The 25,068-nt window shown below is 41.5% G+C and overlaps 2 non-coding genes across 2 annotated transcripts; both read left to right on the plus strand.

Annotated features, from left to right (window-relative positions):
* Window positions 1-440: 440 nt before the first annotated feature.
* TRNAP-UGG (transfer RNA proline (anticodon UGG)) lies at window positions 441-512 on the plus strand. Its single transcript has one exon. It is a non-coding gene; the product is annotated as a tRNA-Pro (tRNA).
* Window positions 513-575: 63 nt separating this feature from the next.
* TRNAV-CAC (transfer RNA valine (anticodon CAC)) lies at window positions 576-649 on the plus strand. Its single transcript has one exon. It is a non-coding gene; the product is annotated as a tRNA-Val (tRNA).
* Window positions 650-25,068: the final 24,419 nt, after the last annotated feature.

Consider the following 25,068-nt stretch of genomic DNA (forward strand, 5'->3'; position numbering starts at 1 on the left):
CATGCGGCGCATGCATGGTTCCCACTGCAAAACGCTCTATGCTCTGAGGCGAATCGTAAGTGGCAGGTGTGTATTAAAATGCTACCATCCACCTGTGATATAGACGACTCCTACTCCTGATGAGAGCCATCCATATAGTCTCGACTAAACTCGGTCGTAGGATACGTATAAAAAATTACATCGTTGGACGTGTACATTTACACTCGGACGGGGTGCGTAGGGACCCCGTTGGGTTTGTGTGAGCTCATGTCATATCGCTTGTTTCCCTCTGGAGTCTCTGCCATCTGGGGCTCGCTCAGAGGCCCGAATTTCTGAAAGTCCACGGTCTCTTCCGTGCACTTGGGAACGCGGGCAGGTGCACTATATTTCCGAGTTTGTGCGCTGTTGGTTCCCATGTGACCAGAGCCTGCAGATGGCAAGCTTGGCATCTTGGCATCTGAGGGCGTTTGGTCTAGTGGTATAATTCTCGCTTTGGGTGCGAGAGGCCGCGAGTTCGATTCTCGCAACGCCCCCCCATCTGATCATCACTTCTGGCGCCTCGCAGCCACGCGAGACGTTCGGAGCTCTTCTCTCACGTCCGGATGGTGTAGTCGGTTATCACGCTAGTCTCACACACTAGAGGTCTCCGGTTCGAATCCGGGTCCGGACATTTGACCGATCGCTTTTGCCACCGCGCATGCACGCGCGGGGGAATCGATTGGAAGTGTAGTCGGTTATCACGCTAGTCTCACACACTAGAGGTCTCCGGTTCGAATCCGGGTCCGGACATTTGACCGATCGCTTTTGCCACCGCGCATGCACGCGCGGGGGAATTGATTGGAAACACGAGAGCTTTTGTGCCAGATACTCCTGCCTTCCAAACTCCCGAGCCCTACTCACATTGGGTGGACAGTTGCGCTACCCCTTCACAGTTCCCGTTCAAGTAATCAGCTGGCTTACATGGTCGGCGTCTTCCACGACAAAGACTTGGGAAGTGTACCGTCTTGTGGATGGGCTTCCTCTTCCAAACAAGTTCCCGAAACTGCGTGGGCTTTGTCTCGGTTGTCTTGAACATCGAGATTGCAAGCATGCTCTATCTTGGAGTTAAAAGGTTTTCAAGGAGCTTTGGTCTTATAGTGAGCGCTCTCAAATAGTGCGCATGTAAGTTCTAATGTTCTCATATGGGCATCTTATCGACAAAAAATTTGAATGAAATTCAGAAAGCTCTTGAAGAGCATGCAATCGATGTCAGGTTCTGGAATTCATCCGTACAAAATCTATCGTGTCCCCCATCTCATGCATGAATGTTTTGGTCAAACTCCCCTTGTAGGGCTCTTTCAAGACCTCGAATTCCCCCCAATATATATACTCACACAAACAACCCGAGAACCTTATCGTCAACATCATTGGGACTTATTAGAAAAAGGAGCATTGGCTAGTATGGTTGTTATAATGGCATTTGGCTTTACAAATTTACAATTTCAAATTAGTCTATCTGGGCCAAGAAACTCAAATGCAGATATCTATATCCTTTCTAGGTAGGCTGAATATAAAGACACATCAACATACACAATGCTGACAATAAATGTATGATAGTAGGTAGGCTAATTTAGCCTTCTTGCTACTGGAGCGAATTTTACAAGATCCTTCACACTAAAAACATATTCTACAAAGTGCGTGTTGCAAAATAATGTGCACACTCTATGTCTATCATCATGATTATTAACCCTCACAAGATAAGAGTGTTGCTGAGCATTTGAAGCGGAAGCAAGAACGATTGGAAAAGATAAAAGGGTGCCAGAATCGCATTCTTTGGGTCGTCGTGTGATCAAATTTTAAAGAGCTCAGCGTGCTAATTTAGGCATCGCATGATATCGATAAGGTGCTCGTGCAATACTTCCAACTCATTACAATTTGTTTATTGTAAACATCTAGTGAAAGTCGAGCTTGCTCTAAGTGCAAATTGTATTATCACTCGAAGCTATGTTTAGAGGACCTGCAATAACTTAATCTCTATTTATTTTTGTGAATGTGCCTACCAAAGCCAAAGTGCATGTAAAAGGGAAAAGAACGTGTCATGAGCTTAGTGGAAAGAGCTCTCGTGAAGGTAAACCCTTGAACCAAATCCTAATGTATATAATGTGTAGATTTAAATAGAGAGCTTATTTTTGCGTGTGCAACTTTCGAGTGCGTGCGAGAAGCGAGCTTTTGAGCGAGCTTCTCTAGGCAACCTCCATTCGCTATTCCACATAGTTCACTTATTCCACCCCTTGATTTTTTTAATCTCCACCACCATTGCCACCGCCATTGCCATCACTATCACCACTGCTGCCACCACCACCACGCTACCTCCACCACCACTACCACCATCTCTGTGGCCACTACCAATACTGTTGCCATCTCCACCACCACTACCATTATCCTCACCACCTGCACGATTGCCACCACTACCTTTACTCACACACACACACACACACACACACACACACACTCTCTCTCTCTCTCTCTCTCTGTGCGTGTATAATCTCTTTCTCTCTTTCTAGCACAGTTGATCAAATAGCATTCAATCTCATGTAAACGATTTATCTCTCTCTAGCACGTAACGTGGATTCATTCATGCGATCACCTCAGAAGAATGGAACACCACGGCCCACACCTCTCTCTCTCTTTGCCCTCTGTCTGTCTCTCACGAATTACTCTATGTCTTTACTTTCTCTCAGTTTAGGGTTGTACATGTAGTTTCTCCCTCTCACTCTATATTCTCTCTCTCTCTCCCTCTCACCTCTCTCTCTATATATATACACACATACGTATGTATATATATATATATATATATATATATATATAAATCTTAGTCGCTCACTCACTCTCCATGTTTATCTTCCTCCCTCTCCCACTTTCTCTCTCTCATGCATGTGATTAGTCCACATTGTATCATAATGCCTCACATCAGATTATGGCATGTGTTGTAACAAACACTTCTCTTAAATCCTAAACATCTCTCTCCTCTCTCTCTCTCTCTCTCTCTCTCTCTCATAATGTAAATGCTTGGGTAGCCACTCGATGTTTTTAGAACTTTAATTTCAATGCATTGATGGCTCCCTCCCCCCCTCTCTCTCTCCCTTCCCCTCCTCTCCCCAACAAATATGATACAAGACAATTCACACAAGCAATCCAAATGTACATTTATATTGTGTTAACTTTGGGAAACGTGCTTTTTCTTGTCAAATTAAGAGAGACAAGTTCACCAAAGGCTTTCCATCCAAATGGATTCTATAACGGTGACTTCTCAACAAAATAAAATGTGGTTGTGCTAAGAGGTAGTGTTGGCATTGCATTGTTGGTCACTATATAGGTGGTGTTGGAAAAGTTCTTCTACTTCCAAATACAATGTGCAAGTTTTCTTCAATGAGTGTGGGTTGGTGTATAAACATGTTGGCATTTGCATCCATGCCAAACACTCGGAGGTACACATAGTATAGGTGCTTGCATGCCAAATACACCTTTCCTTTTGTGGCATTGTCCATGAAATCCCGACAATTACATGTTGGATTCTTCACAATGTACACATCATAACACTCATGCATGACACTTGAGTTAGCTGTCTCTAGTTTGAAAACCTTATGCTTCAAGGCATTCACCACTATGTGTCCCTTCACAGTTGCATCTAGAGCCAATGCTAAGTCTATCATTTTCCTTTCAGCTTGTGAAACACCTCTTCTATATCTACACGAGCCCTCGTTAACACCCGCCTCTTGTGTCGCCTTTTGTAAAACAAACCCACCACTCTCCAACATGTGGATTTCTTCTACAGTCAAATTAGTGCCTCATGCCACTAACCATACTTGTGGAACCTTGGGCAGTGCATGTTGAATGGAAGAACAAATGTTCCATGTATGGTCCACACTATCATTAAGAAACTACATGAACTAGCACCGCATTCCATGTTGATTGCTAGCTTCTCCTCTTGAGCTAGACCACTCCATGATGCCCCAAAATGAAGGTGCAGGCACCCCATGTGACGTAATTTTTGTAGGTTTTTTGCATTTTCCCTCTCTAGCTCCCAATCATCCTTGACATTGTACACGACTGTGAGGAGCTGGAATCCTTCTTATAGCCCAAACGGTGTCATGAATGACTACTTCCACCACCATTTCCTCCGAACAATTTGGTGATAATGCCCTTGATTGGTCGCAAGGAAAAGGGTCCTCAAAGTTTAGTTTTCGTGTACCCTTTCTTCTAGGTATGTTTTCGATCACATACTCAGGCCTATGAGGGGCGTTGGCTTCCTCAGACCTTTCCCATCAACCTTGTGTTTTCTTACTACAATCACATTGTCCCCTCGAAAATCGGAACGTTTATGCAATTCAGTTCCTCTTGCCACCTCCTCAACCATCATTACCGTTGCTCAAGGTGTGGGGCTAATTCCTTGTTGTAGTCGACTCAAAAGCTTCTCTACACTGGGTCCTACACCATGAAACTTTCCACCAATGAATGCAGTCGTTTTGTGCTATGTAGTAGAGTGTTGGCCAAATCACTGACACATGGATCATATAGGCTGATAGATCCCTTGAATCCCTCCCTTTCCAACTAACTTGCATGCATTGGCTCTGCCAAGTTTGTGGTTGGCATATGAGCAATGTTCTCCACCACCTGGATAAAAATATAGCACGAGAAAGTATGGAGCGTGAGAAAATAAATGCACCACACATCACATCCTACTATTATGAACTAGTCTTACCCTAACAATGTGCCACCCCTCTAACATGGATATATGATATGCCACCAACTAATCCAAAAATCCATTGCTGGTATATTTCAATCCACAACTTTTCTTGAGGCCCACCAAGCTCGAATTAATCAATATTACATTGTTGCATCATCTTCCCTGACTGCACACCTCCACATGTGGCACAAGTGCTTATGCTCATATTGAAAAATCTTGTGCACATACTGTGATGTGTGTATTTGGAGACTTTGTTCATAATGAAATAAGCAAGATCTCTCCCTTGCTTGCATTACCTTGTATGGTGGATCACCATTGAACAATGTGCAGATGGCCCTCCCAATCGGCAGCTGCCTCATCTACCATGAATCCTCGAAAATCAACACTTGGATGTCCATACTTCTCCATCACCTCATTCATCTTTGTCCAAAAAAGAGCTTGTGCATCTGTATCCTCTTCTTTCATCTCACATATTACCAGAGTCATAAGCTCTTGTACACTACAGAAACACAAGAAAGGAATGGGAGAGTAAGGAAAACTATGTTGCTTAAGTTTGTGTTGTGACGGTAGAATTAGGTAAGAGAAATTACCTTGGGTCATACTCATGTGCTGCCATGGTGGTCCAATCATTAATGCGATGCATGTGGTCAAAGAATATCCAACTATTGCGTAGGTCATGAGTGCCATTCCTTCGCACATGATTCACTAAGTCAACCGCTAAGGCTGGCCCAAGTGTTGACATTCTGAATATAAAGCACCTATTATCATTGTCAACGGCTTGTCCCAGGAAATAGATTACCATGGAAAAATCTGTATGCACAACATTGCTTTAACTTTAGAAGATGAGATTCCATTTCCTAATCACTCTCAGCACATGCTGTACAGATAGTGTGTTTGAACGTGCATGCACAAAATATTGATCTTCATATGCATGGCCTTTTAAAGATATTTTAAAATGTGTTGTGAATGGAATGACATGTTACCTGTTCCTTTGAATGAGTGGTTGGATTTCCTCGAGCATCATCGAGAGTTCAGTATCGGACATGGAGACACCTTGCTTACGAACCAAGGCAGCCATCACTAGCCTTCTAGCCACAGTCTTTGTAGGTGTCAAGGTCCAGCTGCACTAAAGTCTCTTACCATTTCCTCTATGGTCTTTCACACCTCTTTGACATTAGCTCTACATGTGCCTCTTTGCACCTCATGGTTATGTGTGCCTTAATGAATAAATAATCTTAACATTGGCCTTGTTGACATCACATAATACACTACACACTTGCACTTGGAGAGCAGGATTGGGGGGGGGGGGGGGGTTTCTTACAATAGAAGCATCCAAGGTTTCTAAGACCAACAGCTAACATTCTAACAGTCGGTATGGTGGTAGTGAGTTTACCTACATGGCATGCATTTGGACTTGATTAGTGTGATTTACTTGCGATAGGGTACTAGAACCATGTCATGCAACTTTGCAATCACTTTAATGATAGTGAAGTGAATGAAGAATCTTGCACCTGTCCATGCCACCTTGTTTGGGGAGCTAAAAATAGACCTACCAGTACAATCTCTATTGGGACACTCTAGCTCTCCGATACATTTTCTTTGGCGAATAATACCGAGAAATGCCATCAATGTTTACGTGAGCTTTGTGTAGCAATGACCATCGTACTTTTGCTCCATACCCTTGGATGCATATTGTCTGCTATTGGTGGAAGCTCATACACCACATTGCCATAATAAAAAACATGGATCTTCTCCACTCTCTCTGTAGTGCTCGTATTCTGAAGCAAATGGCGTAAGACTCGACGTCGGCACCCCGAAGACATTATGTACTCAACCACACTTATAACATAAGAGGATTGTCGCATCCCCTCCTCTTCCACATCAAGTGTGATAGGGATGGTTTTTTTTTTCTCAATGTCCAAGGGGGGTGGTGAGGCTTCCACGGTGATTGTTGTTTTCTCAATGCTATTAGGGCTCAAGGGGGTGAGGTCTATGCTGGGGAAAGGCTACAATGTAGGCCCATTTCCTTGTTCGACAAGATAGTCTTGCGAGACCAAGGTATCCATAACATATACCTAGATAGTCTCATGGTCATTGTTACAATCAACTGGTGTGCTTTGTATTTGGCCATTTACATGGGTGATAGCAAGAACAAGGTAGCCATTGCCTTTGCAAATGTCTTTCTTCTTCAACATCAGGAACTGACTACTTGTGTAGTGCAAAATAGGTTTGGCAGAGAGGGACGATACATATATGCAGACCTCGGTATTTGGCGTAGCACTGGATGTTGGATCCATTTCCAAAGCTATGTACACATGTACAAATACTCATGCCAGATATGGGTGTCATTGAAAGACTTAGTGTGGGGGTGTATGTCATATATAAGAGAGGGAGAGAGAGAGGAGGCAATATAAAGTGTGTGCATGAGAGAGAGAGAGAGAGAGGAAGGGAGATAGAGAGTGTACATGCATGTGTGTGTGTGAGAGTGGTATATATATATAAAGTATTTGGCATGAGAGAGAGAGAAAGAGTATGTGTGTGTGTGTGTCTATGTATGGATATGGGTGCTAGATATGAGAGAGAGAGAGAGAGAGAGAGAGAGTGTGTGTGTGTGTGTGTGTCTGTGTGAGGGGGAGAGAGAGAGGATATAAAGATTTGTGTGGGAGGGAGAGAGCAAAAGAGGGAGATAGAGAGAGAGTGTGTGTGTGTGCACTGTGTGTGTGAGTGGATGTGGGTGCCACGAGAGAGAGAGAGAGAGAGAGAGAGAGAGAGAGAGAGAGAGAGAGAGAGAGAGAGAGAGAGAGAGAGAGAGAGAGAGGTGTATGTACTTGCGAGATTAAGAAAATAATCCACAACTTGAGGTAGGGGGAGATGTTGTGTCATAGGGGGTGGGTAGCCTTATATAACCACTTTGACATAGTAGGGTATTAAATGCATATTAGAGAGAGAGAGAGAGAGAGAGAGAGAGAGAGAGAGAGAGAGTGTGCCATTCGAAGAGAGAGATATGAGAAAGGGGCGAAGAGGGGGGGTGCTAGTCATATTTTTCTACACCAAATATTGGGCTACTGGCGACCCCTTCTTTGGTGACAAAATGATCCCAATCCACATGCACTCTCTCTCATCAACTGTCCTGGCCCACACGCACACACTCTCTCATACCTTGGATCATAAACCTACATTAGTTTAGAAGCGCCGACGACCCCTTTCTCAGTGGGCAGAACGATCCTAGTCCACATGCACTTGCACTCTCTCTTCATTCCCTAAACAAAAAGTCCCATACAGCTAACGTATTAATGTACAATCATATTAACTGATTAATTAGTATTACTATTACAATACATTGATGTATATGAAATGATTAATAGTAATATATAAATTAATAAATAAATTAGCTAATATTAATATATCAATGGTTCACTTCATACTAATTTATTACTATAATAGCTATTTAATCAATAAGCTAGTTGATATACATGAAGTATAAAACAAGCTGACTATTATGAATTAAGAAATTCATTAATAATTTAATTGATATAATCAAATCAATACACTAAATATCTAATCAATGAACTAACGGATACTATTTTGTAAAATTTTATTTGATTTATATTGAATCAATAAAAGTTTAATTAATATATTTATATTGATTAATTGAGTAATAAATATTTTTAATTACTAAATAACTGTGTGATAAAATTATGTAATATTTTTAAATTAAAAATATATACTATTATAATTAGCAATTACTACTTGAATAAAAGATATTGATTGGTTGTTAAAAACTAATTTATAAATAATTAAAGATATTTAAGTAATTAATAAACAAATAATAAATAATAAATTATTATTTATTAGTTATTAATCTTAATGAATTATTTATTACTTTTAAGTAACTAGTTATTGGCTATTACTAATTGTTTTTTAGTTCATAGTTATCAATTTTAAACAAATAGTTATTAATTTCAATTAATAGATCAATATATAATTTTATTGGCTAAGTAATTAAATAATAGCTAATATATAAATTACTTATTTATTATTTATTAATATTAAGTAATTAATTATTTAAATAAGTAAATAATATAAAATATAATGTTATTTATTAATTAATAAGTAATATCTTAATTGGTTAAATGGTTACTTAATTAATTACTTGGTTTTTAATTAGATAATTAATTATGAACTAGCTATTAATTTATTGGTTAATTATTTACTTAATTAATTAATTACTTATTAAATAATTAAATTTAAAAATGAATTAATTAAGTAACTACTTTAAACAACTATTACTTATTTTTTGTTAGTTACTTAATTAATCAATAACAAATTAACTAATTTATTAATAATTAGTTAATTAGTTCATAGTTAATTAATTAATTATTTAATTATTAATCATTATTGATTAGTTAGTTAATTAATTTCTCAATTTAGAAGAAATTAAATTATACTTTTTGATTTTTTAGTTAATTTGTTAAAATAAAAAATTAACTAATTTATTAATATTTAATTAATTAGTTTATAGTTACTTAATTATTAATCATTATTGATTAGTTAGTTAATTAATTTTTAATTTTTTAAAAAATAATAAATAACACTTTTTGTTTTTTTTTTTGTCTTTATATGAGTGAGAGAGATTCTCCCACGACAAGAAATAGACCTTATATTGATGTTCAAAGTGACGAAAATGTAAATAAAGAAATTTGCCCCCCTTGTCACAAAAAGCGTCATTATTGGTGACGCCATAGAACAGTCGGTATTAACGTCGCTATTTGTGTCAGTATTAACGTCGCAAATGCGATGCTGATATCGATGCAAATAACGACGCTCTACAACGCTAATAACGACGCCAATAACGACGCGTGTAGGTAATTTTGCGACACTAATAGCAATAGTAACAGGGAAAAATAAATTTTGCGACAAGGCAGCTTGGCACTATATGCTTTATTTGGGCCATACAAAGTAGTTTCTGCACTGTGTGCAATGCTTGTGTAAATAAAAGCAAAATGTACTTAAATCATAACACTGATACATGAAATAAATACATGATCGCATAATGAAAGCGACTTGTATAATCATGGCAAGATATCACTACTACATAGAAAATGTCTACACAGATCAGGTGACCAAAAAAGAAGGATGTGTGAGATCCAGGGATCCAAGGGCGAGCTATATATCCTCGCCGTCTCACCGCAAAGGAGCATCGAACGGACTCTGCAAAAAAAAGAAACAGCTACACATCAGTCCACCATACAATAATGCATTCTAATTAAACATAGTAACTACCGACGAGAAAGATGAGTGACTTACAGAGTTACCGCGTCTATACAATCGGTCGATCAGTGCAGTGAGACCATGCCTCTCTGCATATCGAGTCTCAAGCTCGGTCGGATCGTAATTTGTAATGGAGTGCTGCAAAGAAAACAAAATAGTAATTGTTAAAAACATGATTGTCAGTACAAAGGATATTGCAAAAAAATAAGCAAGCAAAACAAAAGAAAAACTTACAAAGTTCTCCAGATATGTCATGTAGCCGCCACTCCCAAGATGATGGACCACTCCGGCCTCTAGTCGTGCCCTCGCCGCCTCACATTGCTGACTCCAACGTCTTGGAGAATCTGTAGCCTCTTCCCTTCGTCGGCGCCAGTCATCCACGTCTAGCCACTCGAGCTGCTTTGCAGCCCCACTTTTGAGTGCCTTGCGTATGTCTGATCGTCTGTGTGACATATATGCATGCATGCACTCCATCATCCAGCTCGTAGAAAATCTATCTGCCATGGCTAGAACCGGAAACTCCTCATGTAAGGATGCTACTATGTAGTCCTTGCTCCCCTCTGGTATGTTTTTCCAATGATCTAAGACGTTGTGTCGAAAAACTTGTTGGCACAACTCTCTCATGCAAGCTAGCACCCTCCTCCCCTCATCATTCATGATGATGGCTCCTGACCTATCATCGACAAGATAGGTATATCCCTCTAGGGTATGCCTAAGATGGGTCCCCTCCTACCTGCGACCACGCTCCTAGGCATATCCAGTAGACCCCTGTACATTTGGTGTACTGACCGGGGTAGTATCTATCGGTGTAGCACCCATAGGGGTGCCACCTGCAGACAGTTGAGCAAAACCCGGAGTAACTGGAGTAGACATCCCTATAGGTGTGAAAAATCCTGGAGGTGATGCAACTTTAGCAGAACGACAAGACGGAGACACCGCGTCCGTGCCTTCACAACAGTAACCACCTGAGCCACGCTCCATGGAACTACCACAAGAGCGAGAAGTAGCATTTGTATCCCATGCCGACCGCGGACTCACTGCCTCCGTATCTCTAGAACATCCCCTTGACCCTGAAGCACTCCCTCCCTTTGACCCAAGTCTGGAGAGTCGACCTCATTTGCTCGAAGTTGAAGCATCTGATCGCGCCGAAGTAGATCTAATAGAGTGGCCTGAGATAGCTCCTGGTCCACCATGTCTCTGAATCTCGCCATCTAATCTGGAGACATGTGCATGAAGATTGATGCAAATCCGCATCACTCATCCCTTGACTCATCCTAATGATCTAAGTATCCAAAAAGGTCACCTGTAGAGATAAAAAATGATGTTAGCATAATCAATTTAAATCATACAAAGCACGGTAATATAAATCCTAAAAAAATAATCTCACTTAAAATGCATATCTTATATACCCCTATAAGCGATTAGTCAATGAATTGAGTACGTGGATGCTCCAAGTATGAAGTATCCTATGGTCCCATGTCAATCTCCTGACACAACTCCACATACATTGGAAGGTCGATAGACATGTTACTACAAAAGGATGAGTCCATCTCGTTCTCAAAGAATTCTTGGACTCCTATATTTCCATCATTGTTACTCAATGCTAGCTCCTCTACATGCTCCAAGCTTTTGGTGGCCTCCACCCCTTGCAATATCGACACCTTTATTTATATATTGTCCTCATCTATGCTCGGAACATCGCTTTGATTATATACTCTTGCACTTCATGGAGCTGAAGGTATAACATACCACCATTGAGGTTGTCGGGGGTTTGGATAGAAGATTATCTATTCATAAACATGTACAAGAGAGATTAAACTATTGTGACATGTACCATGTTTTAATACAATTAACAAACAAATGAGTTCATGCATCTGTTCATAATGGGCTGGCAACACAAATGTGTTACGCAAATCCGTCTATTTTTTTTCGGAATCTATTTCAAGAAATCCAAATGGACCTCGTCAAATTGTTACTCCAGCTCCTTCAAGTACCACTTTGAACCACTGCACATCAAATAGTATCATGGAGAAGCTACGGTAATCCACCGTAACAATACTTTGTAAGTTCCCAAAATACTCCATCTCATCTATAACCATATTTGGATCCGTTGCTGGTCGTCGGCTCTCTTGCTCGAACCTTGCCATGATACCACAGTCTGTTGTGGAGCGTATTTTGTCAATATGTTCCATACAAAAATGTTGTCTGCGCAACCACATTGCACTATATATTTTTTACTATACATTGAAACACTCAAATTATTTGTCGCATATAAAATATAGATACGACAAATCCTAAACACATCATCACCTTTGGACTACATCCCCTCGAGAATTCCCACTCCTCGATTGAGACCTCCTCCCCTTCCCGAGACGCTGCAGTCAAAGCTCTATGCAACCATCACATTGACATTAACCACGACATCTCCTCCATGCCCTTGGGATATCGAATCGGTCAATGGTGTGTACTACATCAAAATTCAGATCGCGCTTCCTCTCGATCTTGCCTAGCTTGCTGGTACCTGGCGAGCCACGTCTCCATAGAGATATGGTGCAACATACAAAAGCGATTCACCTCCTCCTCCATTGCAGCATCCATTCTTTTTTCTATCCCATTTCCAACCACCACATCTCTGGTCAGTCTATCATCGTCCTTCAGCGACCATAGCATTTTGTTGTCTCGATCCATCTCGTTGGTAGCCATTGTGAAATATACACTTATAGTGCCTCAGACACCAACCAACCTTCAGCCATGCTACCTTCTGGCTGAGCTCCTTGTTGCACAAAGCCTTTCACGGTTTTCATGAAGCGCTCGAAGAAGAACATCCATCGCGTATGGACAGGTCGAGCAATCTCCACTTCATCTACAAGATGCACAAGAAGGTGGATTTGTATCGTGAGCATGCTGATAGGCAGGTATTTCTCAAAGAGACAGACCATCTCCACTGCTCGTCGCCTCACAGATTCAATAGAAGATGTCTTAGTCTCCTTCTGTGAGATCCATTGCACTAAAGTCGATAACTTGTAAATAGCCCCGTGTATTTCTGGAGTAAGGCACCCTACGATCGCGATCGGTAGTACAATTGCCACAAATGAGAAAGCATTATGAACAATGGCTATACTCCAAATAGAAAAATGCGCACGAAAATTACAATCCATTCGTAGTACAAACCTAACATATCTTATTCCACTCATGCGATTTTAGCCCTGATAATTGGTCATCTTTAGAAAATGCAGACATGAGAGAACGCATCATACCCGTTGTCGGAGTGCAGATAGACGTGACTATTTGCTTCACAATGTGCTCTTCTTTATTGGATAAAACCCAAGGAGCACGAGGTAGTTGCATGTGACCATCAGCACTCGACTACGGCGGCCAAAGTGCCTCCATCTTGCGTACCTTCTTCAAATCCATTCGTGCCCCTACAGTGTCTCTCTTTCTTGTGATGTGGTCCCATAGCAAGCTGCCCACATTCTTGAAAATATGCATGGTATCCAACAAGTGGTTGATCTATAAGTGGGTCCAATAAGGCAACTCGTAGAAAATTGAGAACTGTCGCATTTCGTTTGGATGTGACTCCATGTGGACCATTTTGAGCTTGTACCAGCTTGTGACATTCATACGTGTTGGAGGTCGTCCAAGAAAACCTTCCCTGAGTTCATGACCCTCTGGCAAGAAAGCGGTGTGTCCTTGATATACCATCTTCTTCATGGTTCGCGACCTTCGGGGTCTAACTGTAGCCCGCACAATTGACATGCATGATAACCTGAGGTAACCAGACTTGTTCCAATACCTCTATCCAGTGACTACAAACTTGAATGAGCTATGATAGATATTACCAACGAGAACAGAAGTCTATTTACCTGAGCACTCTCTGAATCCCAAAAAGTCATGCATCATCCACATGAGAATGGCTCGAATATTGGCAGATCATCCGACATCGCGCTTGCTCATATCTTGCACGGTGACCCCCTCCTTCCACAAAATCTTAAGCTCATCGACTAATGGACAAAGATACATGTCCATATTTTTGACTTTTGTAATGGCGAGGGACGAGTAAGCTAAGGATGAGATGACCTTTCTTCGTAGAAAGCCATGGATGGATATTGTAGTTGACAAGGACTATAGGCCACATATTGTAAGAAGTTGAGCGTAGACCGAATGGGTTTACACCATCCATTGCAAGACTGAGCGAAAGATTCCTTGGCTCTTCGACAAAGCCTAGGAAGGTAGAGTCAATGTGGCTCCATGCGCGTGAATCTGCTGATATTCGTTAAACTCCATTTGTGGACCTATTTTGCACATGCCATGTTGTCAAGCTCACCATGCTGGCGGACATACAAAACATGTGGTTTATGCGGGGGATAAGCAAAAAGTGTCTAAGAACTTTTTGAGGGATAGTTTTCCCTTGCAAGTCCTGTCAATACTTGTGAGCACCACACTTTGGACATGTCTCCATAGTCTTGTATTCTCCTTGAAACAGTATGTAATCATTGATACATGCATGGATACTGTTGTAGTCTTCCATTCCAAGCTTTCGTAAAACATATCGTGCATCATCAGGAGACTCAGGTATAGTATTTGCAGGTGGTAATATATGATATTTCAGTAACCTGACAAAAATCATAAAACACATTGAAAAAGCACAACTGTTTTTAATAATAGTGCCGAAAAGAAATCAACTCAGCATACGTACAAGGTACCTGAACAACTCGATCATACTCCCATCGCTTCACTAGTATTTTGCTTGCACACTTAGGAGTGCAAGCAGTGTCTTCAATCGAGATACTCGGCGCCCATCATATAATGGTATGGATGCTTCCTCTCTAAGTGGATCAGAAGTCTCGACATCGATGGGAATCAATGCATCGATCATTGCCTCCATCTCAGGCTCCAAGATTGTAAGTAGGTCTGGAAGGCTATTTGTCTCCTCTGGTATTGATGGTATAGATTGGGTAGTAACTTCCAAGTGGTGGATTGGCTCAGGCACTCTATCCATCGCACACCTACGAACTCTTCTAATTGGCCGCAAAGGGTGCATTCCCCCTCGGGACGAGACGTCACCTCCCTGGATAGAAAATTTTCCAGCCACACCCAATCTTCTTGTATATGGTATTCAATTAGCTTGGGAGTACAATGCATGATTGATATTAACTTTTCTTATTGTTTGCTAGAAATCCAAGATCGCCTAATCAATGATCTCAGATTGAAACTTGCCGAAGCGTCATACGTGTTCTATAGACAATCGACGTTTTCATCTAATTGCCAGCTTGCATTGAGAGCAAGGACATGGGATACGCTAATAAGCCTCACGATCTTGAACAACAAGACCTTCATCGTTTTCCATTTTATCTATATTATGATAAATAATTTGTTTTTGTTATCATTCTTTTTTTTAAAAAAAATTATTTGAGAAGGGATTCCTTCTCTTGTAACTCAGCAAAAATTAACGTATGTAAAGTCTCCACCCACCCACCTATAAATTAACGTATATATGTCGGAGTGTTTTCCGTCTTGTGGTGTTGCATTGGACCTCATCGGACCTTTCCACCACTCTCTCTTTGTTTTTTATCCATTCATTATCTCCTCTCTTTCCATCTCTTTCTCTTTTTCTCTTTCTTTATTATGCTATATGTTTATTTCCACTCTCTCGTTCCTTGTTCTTTTTTCTCTTCCTCCCCCTCTCTCATTTTCTTTAACAATCACGATCACGACCACGACCATGACCACGACCATGACCACAACTATGACTACTACTATGACTATGATGACAACCACGACTACGACCACGACTATGACTACGACCACAACCATGACCACGACCATGACTATGACTATGACCACGACCACGACCATGAATATGACCACGACTATGACTATGACTATGACTATGACTACGACTACGACTATGACCAGGACTAGGACTAAGACCATGACCACGACCACGACTACGACCACGACTACGACTATGAGGACAACCACGACCACGACCATGACCACGACTACCACTACCACTACCACTACCACTACCAATATAATAAACAAGAAAACAAGAAAAAACAATGACCACGACCACAACCACGACTACGACTACCACTATGACTATCACTACCACTACTACTATAATAAACAAGAAAAGAAGAAAAAAAATAACAATAACAACTATTACTACTACTACTACTACTACAATAAACAAGAAAAGAAAAAAAAACTACTACTACTACTACTACTACAACAAAAAACAAGAAAACTAAACAACAATAAACAAGAAAAGAAAAAACACTACTACTACTACTACTACTACTACTACTACAAATAACAACAATTTCCTTTTCTTTCTTCCTCTCCCTCTCTCATTTCCTCTCCCTCCCTCACCCCCTCCCTCTCTTTCTCTCTTTCCCTATTAGGTTTAATGTTTTTTCTCTCTTTTTCTCTCTCCTCTCCCTCTCTCATTTTCTCCCTCCCTCTCCCTCTCCCTCTCCCTCTCTTTCTCTCTTTTTCTATTAGGTTTAATAAAAATTTTCTCTCTTTTTCTCTCTCCTCTCCCTCTCTCATTTCCTTTTCTCTCTTCCTCTTCCTCTCTCATTTCCTCTCCCTCCCTCACCCTCTCCCTCTCTTTCTCTCTTTCCCTATTAGGTTTAATGTTTTTTCTCTCTTTTTCTCTCTCCTCTCCCTCTCTCATTTTTTCTCTCTCGTCTCTCTCTCACATTTCCTTTTCTCTCTTTCTATCCCTCTCTCATTTCCTCTCCCTCCCTAACCCTCACCCTCTCTTTCTCTCTTTCCCTATTATGTTTAATGTTTTTTCTCTCTCCTCTCCCTCTCTCATTTCATTTTCTCTCTTCCTCTCTCTCCTCACCCTCTCCCGCTCTATCTCTCTTTCCTTATTAGGTTTAATGTTTCTTCTCTCTTTTTTTCTCTTTTCTCCCTCTCTCATTTTCTTTTCTCTCTTTCTCTCCCTCTCTCATTTCCTCTCCCTCCCTCACCCTCTCCCTTTCTTTCTCTCTTTTCCTATTAAGTTTATTTTTTTTCTCTCCTCTCTCTCTCTCTCATTTTTTTTCTCTCCCCTCACCCTCTCTCATTTCCTTTTCTCTCTTTCTCTCCCTCCCTCATTTCTTCTCCCTCCCTCACCCTCACCCTCACTCTCTCTTTCTCTCTTTCCCTATTATGTTTAATGTTTTTTCTCTCTCCTCTTCCTCTCTCATTTCCGTTTCTCTCTTCCTCTCCCTCTCTCATTTTCTCTCCCTCCCTTACACTCACCCTCTCTTTCTCTCTTTCCCTATTAGGTTTAATGTTTTTCTATCTTTTTCTCTCTCCTCTCCCTCTCTCATTTCCTTTTCTCTCTTCCTCTCCCTTCCTCACCCTCACCCTCACCCTCACCCTCACCCTCTCTTTCGTTCTTTTCTATTATGTTTAATGGTTTTTCTCTCTCCTCTCCCTCTCATTTTCTTTTCTCTCTTTCTCTCCCTCCCTTACCCTCTCTCTCTCTTTCTCTCTTTCCCTATTATGTTTAATGTTTTTTCTCTCTTTTTCTCTCTCCTCTCCCTCTCTCATTTCCTTTTGCTCTCTTCCTCCCTCTCTCTCATTTCTTCTCCCTCCCTCACCCTCACCCTCACCCTCTCTTTCTCTATTTCCCTATTATGTTTAATTTTTTTTCTCTCTTCCTCCTCCTCTCTCATTTCCTCTCCCTCTATTTCTCTCTTTCCCTATTATGTTTAATGTTTTTTCTCTCTTTTTTCTCTCTTCTCTCCCTCTCTCATTTCTTTTTCTCTCTACTCTCCCGCTCTCATTTCTTCTCCCTCCCTCACCCTTTCCCTCTGTTTCTCTCGTTCCCTATTATGTTTAATGTTTTTTCTCTCTCCTCTCCCTCTCTCATTGCCTCTCCCTCCTTGTCCTTGTCCCTCTCTTTCTCTCTTTCCCTATGATGTTTAATGTTTTTTCCTTCCTCTCCCCCTCTCGTTCCCTCTCTCTCTCTTTCTCTCTTTCCCTATTATGTTTAATGTTTTTTCTCTCTTCCTCTCCCTCTCTCTTTCCTTATTATGTTGAATGTTTTCCTCTCTTTCCTCTCTCTCCCTCTCCCTCTCCCTCTCCCTCTCTTTCTCATTTTCCCTATTATGTTTATTGTTTTTTCCCTCTTTCTCCCCCTCCCTCATTTCCTCTCCCTCCCTCACCCTCTCCCTCTGTTTCTCTCGTTCCCTATTATGTTTAATGTTTTTTCTCTCTCCTCTTCTTCTCTCATTTCCTTTTCTCTCTTCCTCTCCCTCTCTCATTTCCTCTCCCTCCCTGTCCCTGTCCCTGTCCCTCTCTTTCTCTCTTTCGCTATGATGTTTAATGTTTTTTCCTTCCTCTCCCCCTCTCGTTTCCTCTCCCTCCCTTTCTCTGTTTCCCTATTATGTTTAATGTTTTTTCTCTCTTCCTCTCCCTCTCTCTTTCCCTATTATGTTTAATGTTTCCTCTCTTTCCTCTCTCTCCCTCTCTCATTTCCTCTCCCTCCCTCTCCCTCTCCCTTTCTTTCTCTCTTATTTCCACTCGTATTTTACTTGCACACTTAGGAGTGAAAGTAGTGTCTTCAAGCGAGATACTCGATACCCATCATATAATGGTATGGATGGTTCCTCTCTAAGCGGATCAGAAGTCTCAACATCCATGGGACTCAATTCCATCAATCATTGCCTCCATCTTAGGCTCCAAGATTATAGGTAGGTCTGGAAGGCTGTCTGTCTCCTCTGGTATTGACGGTATAGATTGGGTAGTACCTTCCAAGTGGTGGATTGGCTCATGCACTCCTTCCATCACATGCCCACGAACTCTTCTAATTTGCTGCAAAGGGTGCACTCCCCCGTGGGACGAGGCGTCACCTCCCTAGATAGAAAATTTTCCAGCCACACCCAATCTTCTTGTATATGGTATTCAATTAGCTTGCGAGTACAATGCATGATTGATATTAACTTCTCTTATCATTTGCTGAAAATCCAAGATCGCTTGATCAATGATCTCAGATTGAAACTCGTCGAAGATTCGTACGTGTTCTATAGACAATCGACGTTTTCGTCTAATTGCCAGCTTGCATTGAAAGCAAGGACATGGGACACTCTGATACACCTCGCGATCTTGAAAACAAGACCCTCATCGTTTTCCATTTTGTCTATGTTACGACAAACAATTTGTTTTTGTTATCATTCTTTTTCTCTTTCTTAAATTGTTTGAGAAGGGATTTCTTCTCTTGTAACTTGGCAAAAATTAATGTATGTAAAGTCTCCACCCACCCACCCATAAATTAACGTTGTCGTATTGCTGCGCATTCGAGGTGTGAAAACTACCCAAAAGTTGTGCGTGTGATTTGATACTTTGTACATACTTAGTTGTTATGTTTGCTCTTTCATTCTATGCTGAAGACGGAGAAGAACAGGGAGTTTTGGTAGACTGGTAACTCGAGATGCAATCTCATGGCCTACACTTATTTCAAGATATGCCGATTATGGGCTTTGTGAGGATGTTTCCAACATTTACAACTGGATGGTATTTCTGTTGATGCTAGCACATTTGTTTACAGCCTAAAATCATGTAGCATCATAGGAGCTTTAGATACAAGCCGAGAACTCCATGTAGAGATATACAAAAGGGGACTAGATAATGAGTTTTATGTTGGCAATACACTTGTGGACATGTATAACAGTTGTGGTTGGGCAGCAGTAGCTAATCTCACCATCATTTCATGATTCAAGATGTGGGAACCTAGAGAACGGACAGGTTGTTATGCATAGCCTGAACTTGCTTGATTGATTCTTCTATCTTGGAATTTCTCAAGAACCTCTGTGGTTGTGACCTTGCTTTCGGAACTCTTCGACATCTTTGGTGAACGCGACGTGAAAGTGTCGCAGAAATTTCAGGATGGGAGATACTTCAGCCTCTATTTCAGCCTCTTCTACAACTCCAGCTGCGTCTACTTCAGCTCCATCAATGACTGCTGCGTCAAGTACTTCAACAGAGGATCTAAAGCAGATTTTGCAGAATATGGCCATGTATATGCAGCTCCAAAATTAGCAGACACAATTGTATATGCAGCAGCAGCAACAATTGCATCAACAGTAGTTGTCTCAGCAAAGGCAACTCTATTCGGAGCAGGAGAATTCAAACAGCGCGACTAAGGCTATTGAAGCAGTTGAGAATGAGAAGAAGCTCTTTGACGGGCGTAATGTTTCAGTATATTTGAAGACATATGAGATCAAGATCGGGTTTTTTGGAGTTCTAGCTGGACTTATGAGTAAGTACTTCCTTCGTCTTGTCACACCTGCTTTGAGGGCAAAAGTGACTGATCTTTTATTCAAAATACACATTGGCAAGATTTTAAGAAGGCCTTGAAAGAAGAATATTTCCTTGAGGACTTTGGTATGGCTACTCGACGGTCATTCCGAGAGTGGGTCTACATGCCAAAGGTCTAGCTACTTCAGAGTTGATTTGAGAATTTGAAGAGAAGTATAGTCAGCTTGATGCCATTGAACAAAGAGCATTGGATGTTGAAAAAGTTGAGCTTTTCTTGCAAGCTGCAGATCCTGCTCTTCAAGAAGAATTGGGTGAGCTTCTTGAGGATTGCATGAAGCCTATGGGTCTTAAAACGGATTGGCAGGATGCTCAGGATGTAGTCTTGACTTTGACCAAGAGAAGGATATGGAAGACTCACCTACAGAATGGTTCCATGACACCTACACCATCATCAGCTCCTATGCCTGCTTCTATCCCTGTTATTTCTTCTCCTCCTCAGCCAGTTTCTTGGCCTATGCCAGTGCCTACTGTTTCCACTCCACCTATTCCTCCTGTTCCACGACCGATGCCTACACCTTCTGCTCCAAAACCATCCGCTCCATCGGTGCCTACTTCTCTTGATGACATTATCAAAGGCATAACAGATTTGACACTGGAGTCAGTCAAAGCGGAGTTGGTGGGAAAGTTGAAGGAGCAGTTTGCTTCGACTGCGCCTACTACTTCTTCTAGTGCTCCTACTGCACCTAGGAGTGCTCCTAGTGCACCTAGGAGAGATCGGAGATGTATTTGGTGCGATAGTACGGACCATCAGCATTGCAGGGATTGTGAATCTTTTCAGGATGCAAGGAAGAAGAATTTGGTATATTGGGGGCAAGAAGGTAAGATTTGGTTGACTGAGACAAGAGCTCCACTTGCTACCAACTTTGGTAAAGGTGGAATGAAGAAGTTAGTGGATGACATGGCTGCGCGTACTTCTTATGTGACAGCTAGAGGTGATGCTTCTGCATATGGAGTCCAGTTTGAGAAGGGATCAGAGACTCAGTCAACGCTATGGACTTATGCTATGGAGACTGCAAATAAGGGGAAAATTCAGCAAACTGTTTTGACTAGTGCAGGCTCTAGCATCAGATCAGAGATAGGTTGGGACTCGCCTGTTGACAGGTACTCTATTTATGCTTATTTGGCTAAGTCTCAAGGAGCAGATGCACTTGTTGGGGAGAAGCGTAAGAGGGATGAAGAAAATCCAACTGCAGCGAAAAAGACTAGAGGGGGTGAGTTTGTTACTCCACCTACTGCAGGACCATCTTCAAGACCAGGGCCAGATCGACAGATGGAAGATGCTCAAAAGAGAGAAAAGAGGCAAGAGCCTAGAGAGAGAAAGCAGACAGGGTTTAGATTGATGTCCGATATTGAGACATCTACAGACATGAAGAAAATCTTTAATGACAAGATACTTGGCAGTGAGGTGACTTTCACTATTTCTGAGGTTTTGGGCATCTCGAAAAGAGAGTTTCAGGATCAGTTTCAAGAGGTCCTGAAGAGGAAAAGACATGCATTGTCTACCAATGATACATAGGGAGTTTTGATTGGGGAGTTGGATGAGGATGAGGATGAGGTTATGGTTGATAATGCTTCTGTTTTTCCGCAGGTAGAGAAGAGGGTTCAGCCTATGCATTATGCTGAAATTGATGAGCTGTCTTGATACCGCGTAGTCACTTTTCGCAGAGCCATTGGGCTAGGGCAACTACAGAGACGATGGTAAATATTGGAGAGAAATAGGTGCCTTATGTTGCATTGGTGGATCATGGTTCAGAGATAAATCTCATAGTTCGTGGAGTTTATGAGAGTAACAGATGGCCTATGGATGTAGAGCATGGGTGGCGTATGAGAGCTGCCAATAACACTGCAGGTGATTTGTATGCTGCCTGTCCTAGTGTCAGGGTTTCTATTGGTGATGTAGAGGAGGATTTTCATTTCTTTGTGCAGGATTCATGCTCTTATCCCATAATTCTTGGACAGCCATTCATCACAGAGATGCGCATGGAAACAAAGGTAATGGATGATGGTTCTGCTTATGCACGGCTTCGCAGTAAAGATGGCATGAGAGCAGTTCAGTTCATGACTGTATGTGTGAACCATGTTAGAAACAAGGATACTCTCAGAGATGCACCTTTGCCCACTGTGAGGGATTCGGGTTTTCATTAGGTACCACCATTTTGCGAGACGACGGTGGTACAGAGCAGAGGAGATTGGAGTTCTCGCCTCCTGGCAGCGGTGTTTTCTCCTCCGGTTTTGTTGGGATTTCAGCAAACAGTTCGATGAGCTATTAGAAGATTTCTAGGTTGCCTAGAGGTGCCAGGCAGTATATATGCAGGAAGGAGAAAAATTTAAAAAATGCAGGAATTTTGGAGGATGATGAGCATATAGATGGGATGTATGACAGTGTGATTTGTGCAGATACAATGACAGAGATGGGAGATATGCTAAAAACTGATATACAGAATTGTCACAGTAATGTATTAGTGCAGTCCCTGGACATGTTTCATGAAATTGCAAATTTTGTGTCACAGATTGAGTCAGAGGCAGAGGTAACTCAGCAAAGAGTGTTGAGTGCTGAAGAAATTCAGCAAACAGAGTTTCCAGCTGGTTATGATTAGCTTTCAGAGACACAGAGGGCTGAAAACTTTTAGCCAACAGAGTTTACTGCTAAAATATTTCAGCATCCAGAGTTTAGGGTTGTTTCTGTGCAGTCCATAGAGCAGAGGGCTGAGGATATTCAGTCATTGGAGTGCAGAATTGTTGATTTACAGCAAGATATGTGTAATGCAGAAGAGCATAATGAAGCCAGGGTTGACACAAAATACAAAACTGTGGATAAGAAGGTGAAGCCGGTTGCTGTACCGCTTCCACCTGACAGTGATCAGCAAATAGAGAGGGCTGCTAAACAGCAAATTTTGAGGAATCCGGAGCATATTGGTCATAAATTTTCAGCAGAGACTCTTGCTGAATTGAAATTTGGAAATGGTGATTTCTTGCTACCCATAGAGAAGCAATGCTTTCAGGATATGCTTGAGCGACATGGAAGGGGATTTGCTTTTTTCCCGCATGAGATTGGATGTGTGAATCCTGATATTGTTTCTCCTATGGTCATTTTTACTATTCCACATATTCCATGGAATCTCCGACCTATTCCAGTGCCTAAGGCACACTTGCCAAAGCTGATTGATTTATTGAATGAGAAAATCAGGATGGGAATTCTTGAGACTTCATCTGCACCATACTCAAACAGGTGGTTTACAGTTCCAAAGAAGAATAGTACTCTCCGACTTATTCAGGACATGCAGCCAGTGAACAGAGTTACTATCAGGAATGTTGGTATAGGTCCAGTTGTGGATGAGTTTGCAGAAGCATTTGCTGGACGTGCCATCTATTCTTTAGGTGATTTGTATTCAGGATATGATCAGTTTCAGCTGGCTTTGGAAAGCAGGGACATAACCACCATGAGAACTCCTATTGGGCTTGTCAGGATGTGTACCTTGCCTCAAGGTGCCACTAATTCTGTTGCGCATATGATGAATGCCATGCATAAGGTCCTTCATGATTACATACCTCAGCTTACTATGCCTTTCTTGGATGATGTGCCTATTAAGGGGTGTGCAGAAGAAGAGAAGAATGAGAGTCTAAATGAGCAGGAATGCAGATACTTTGTGGCTGATCATATTTCAGCATGTGAGAAGATTTTGGCCAGGTTAGAAGAAGTGAACTTGACACTTTCAGGGTAAAAAACTGTTTTTGGAGTGAATGAGGTTGTCATTGTTGGACATATGTGTGGATATTATGGCAGGAAACCCTCACCTGATAAGGTGAATGCTATAGGCAAGATTGTAGAGTATTGTTCTACCACTTCAGAGGTACGGAGATTCATTGGAGCTTGTGTGTTTTATATGATTTGGATACCTCATTTTGCACACATAGCAGATTGTTTGTATCAACTGCTTCGAAAGGGGCACAAATTCTATTGGGATGAGAGCCACACTAGAGCCATCCGGAAATTGAAGAAGTTATTGCAGAATGCTCCTACTCTCAGGAAAGCAGATTATAATTGTGAAAGGCCTATTGTATTGACAATTGACACTAGTCCAATTGGCATAGGTTGGGCTGTGGGTCAAGATGATGTAGATGGAAATAGGTATGCTATTCGGTTTGGGGCGAAAGTCCTAAACGAGAGACAGAGGAGATATCCGCAAATCAAGAGGGAGTTATTGGGGATTGTCACGGCTCTCAAATGTGACAAGGAGTACTTTATTGGAGCTTCAGTTGTGGTAGAGACAGATTGCTTGCCATTGATTGGTATGATCACGAGTTGCTCTACTCCGGATATAGCTATGCTGAGATGGATTGCTTATATCAAGTCATTAAATCCAGAATTTAAACACATAGCAGGGAAGGATAATCCAGTGGCAGATATGTTGTCTAGAGCCAGATATGATGATGAGGAGACTCTACTTGCAGAAGAGGATGATGCATAAATTTCAGCCACTATGGTTGATCATGTTTGTCATGTCTATGATATTGTGGTTTTTATAGAAGAACTTTATGTTGGAGATTGGTTGCAGATTGGCAGGTACCTCAGTACACTAAGCAAAAGAGATGAATGGACAGATGAAGAGTTTAAGAAGATCAGGAGGAAAGCCTATGGTTATTTTCTCAAGGACGGATTTCTTTGGAAGTATCCGAAGAAAAGAGGCGGATTACCTTTGCGGGTTGTCTGCGATAGAGAGACACAGTTACAGGTGATGAGGGAGTTTCATGAGAGTCCTTGGGCTGGTCAT

Source organism: Lygodium microphyllum, chromosome 1 (assembly GCF_053477565.2).
Source record: "Lygodium microphyllum isolate KBCC chromosome 1, Lygodium_microphyllum_v1.1.10, whole genome shotgun sequence".
Taxonomy (NCBI): domain Eukaryota; kingdom Viridiplantae; phylum Streptophyta; class Polypodiopsida; order Schizaeales; family Lygodiaceae; genus Lygodium; species Lygodium microphyllum.